Source organism: Drosophila serrata, unplaced genomic scaffold, assembly GCF_035046125.1.
Source record: "Drosophila serrata isolate PLE 108 unplaced genomic scaffold, ASM3504612v1 contig_188, whole genome shotgun sequence".
NCBI classification, from domain to species: domain Eukaryota; kingdom Metazoa; phylum Arthropoda; class Insecta; order Diptera; family Drosophilidae; genus Drosophila; species Drosophila serrata.
The window spans coordinates 169,541-172,172 of record NW_028257086.1 but is presented as its reverse complement, the minus strand read 5'-3'; the positions used below and the strand labels follow the sequence as shown (position 1 = coordinate 172,172).

The 2,632-nt window shown below is 38.7% G+C and overlaps 1 pseudogene; it reads right to left on the bottom strand.

Annotated features, from left to right (window-relative positions):
* Positions 1–257: 257 nt before the first annotated feature.
* Positions 258–830, bottom strand: LOC110180608 (small ribosomal subunit protein eS19A pseudogene; annotated as a pseudogene).
* Between the last annotated feature and the right edge of the window lie 1,802 nt (positions 831–2,632).

Below are 2,632 nucleotides of genomic sequence, written 5' to 3'. Positions count from 1 at the left end.
TTTTATTTGTGGTGTTTAAAATTCGGACAAATGCATTTTCCTAATCTGCAATGGAGTTTCCAATGAATATTCCGTTTTGAATTTCTTGGTTTGGTATAAATATATACCTGGTTGCTGAATTTATAGAAATTTTTCGGACGACTGTGGACTGTGGTAGAATTATCAAATTATTTTCGAGCGTATGGTTTATTGGAAAATTTTGTGAATGAGTTTTATTTTATTATTATTATTATTCTTGCAAACAAAAAGCGGTTACAGTAGGAAGTTTAAAAAAGAGCGACTAATTTAGATTTCAATTGGGCGCGATCGGCGATTACTTGGAAATAAAAAGGGGGCCACAATCTGGTTGGCGATGCGTTCCAAATCGTGCTGGCCGCTGGAGCTCAATTTGCGATCACCGTCCGGGTGCTTCTCGACCAGACGGGCCTGCAGGGCCTTGCGGTCAGCACCGTCGGCGGCATGGCAGAAGTACGGGTGGACACCGTTGCCCTTGCGTCCACCATAGATCTTGGTGATGGAGCCAACGCCGGCGGGACTGCGGGACCGACAAGGTGGCACAGGATCGAGGCGCAGCTCACGTAGAACTAGTCGGGATCGTAGGGTGCCACCTCCTTGAATTTGGCGGTCTTGACGATGTCCATCGAGTCGGGCACCTTCAACTTGCCAGTCTTCTTGAGGAAAAAGGCCACCACCTTGGTAACCGCGTGCTGGTCAATATCCATCACTGTGACGCCTGGCATCCTTCCCGTTAAAGTCAACCGGAAAAAAGGATTATAGAGGATTATAGACTCTATAATATAGAGCTTATCTGGTCTCAGTATGAGCCAATAAATTCCTGGTTTTCAATCTATTTGACAATTGTATTTTTTCATAAAATTTATGATTATAATTCCACCACATGAAATTGGAAAATTTGATGTTGCTCTATGAAAATTTATACTAATCTATACTAATCCTTTTGAACTGGTTGTTCCTTCACCAACGCCTTATATTTTGGTAATATTTTTATAGTCAACATTGTTAAAATAGTCTGAAGTTTCTTCTCACACTCTTGAGTGTGCTCATTATACGCTCCGTTTGCCCTATTCGCACTAGTTGCAATTAAGTGGAGCTCAATCTTTTGGGAGAAACAAAATTCACGGAATCCTAAGCTAGCAAAAGTAGGACCCTGATCCGCTTAAATGCGTGTTGGAACACCAAACAAACACACGACGGCTTTAAAAGCTTTGATTGAAATATCAATATAAATATTTAATTAATATTAAAGGTGTGATGTAAATAAAACAATTTAGTGAACGCAGCTACCAAGACAATTACGTATTCGTTTAAGTCATTATTTCCACTCATCTTTTCCGTTATGTCTATATGCACCGTGTGACACGGGATGTCTTCCTTAGGAATCGGATGTTATTCAGATTAAAATTTTCCAACTGGTGGCGTAGCTACTTTGCAAGTAATGCAAATTTCCACAAATTTACGAAAGTACTTTGACATATTTTCAAACCGATAAAATCAGTAGACTTTATCCCATGTTTTCTCCCAACCTATATGCATAATAGATTCGTGGACATGATTAATCAGTGCCTGCTAAATGCCCTAGGGATTAAAGGAAAGCATTTAATCTTACCATTTCGTTGTATCTTTACATATATATAAATCCCTTCCTTAATTTATAAGTTTTAAATAAATGTTCTGGCAATTCGTTATTTTTAAACTTAGCTTATATGTTATCTCTATTACCTCAGGTACAAGTTGTTGTTCAGAAATCATCCAGTTGTCAGTCACCTCGGTCAAATTTTTAACTCGTAGGAATGATATTTTGACTCAGCAGGGGATGTGCATTTACTGTAATATTCTACCAGATGGGGTTCATTAATAATTTTATGCGACAATATAGCAGCATAGACAATCGAACTTGTATCGGTGAGCAATTATATTGCATGTTGGGGTCAAATATAGTCAACACAGATTTCTGCGTTAATTCTGTTATAATTTTAGTCCTTATTTGCTCATGAAAATTGAACCACTTTATACAGCACATATACAGTGGGAAAATTTACTATTCTACAATATATATATATTGTTTATCTGTGTATGTTTACAGCTATTCAAAATAATTTCCTACTACTGCTCTTACAACTGTGGGTTTTATGGAGTTTTAACTTACGGTCCCGGCCGATGCTTGCCAGGAAGGTCCTGTCGGGGTCGTGGGTTATACTTGTGTTAGTTCGTTAGTACGTCTGTACTCATTGAAGATCGGCGCCGGAAGAGACCGGAAATATCGATCCTCATAGATAATCATACTTCGCGTGACTTTTATAGTTCGGTTAACCAGTTCTTACGATCCGATCTGGATCGGCCTGCCTATTGAGGCTTCATTGCCGACTTAGCCTAACCTAAGATGTACAAAACAACTTATGGCCTATTATTATCTCCCCTTAGAAACTCGATGAAAATTAATAGAAAAAATACTAAACCAAAGGGACGACTTCATGTCGGGGATATTTCCGGGCTCAAATGTGCTGCTCCTGAAAGGAAACTCAAATACTCAATCATTGACTTACTTTGCGTTCATTTTAACGTTGGATATCTTATCATCTGGATATTCTGATGCGGCAAACTTTAAAGCATC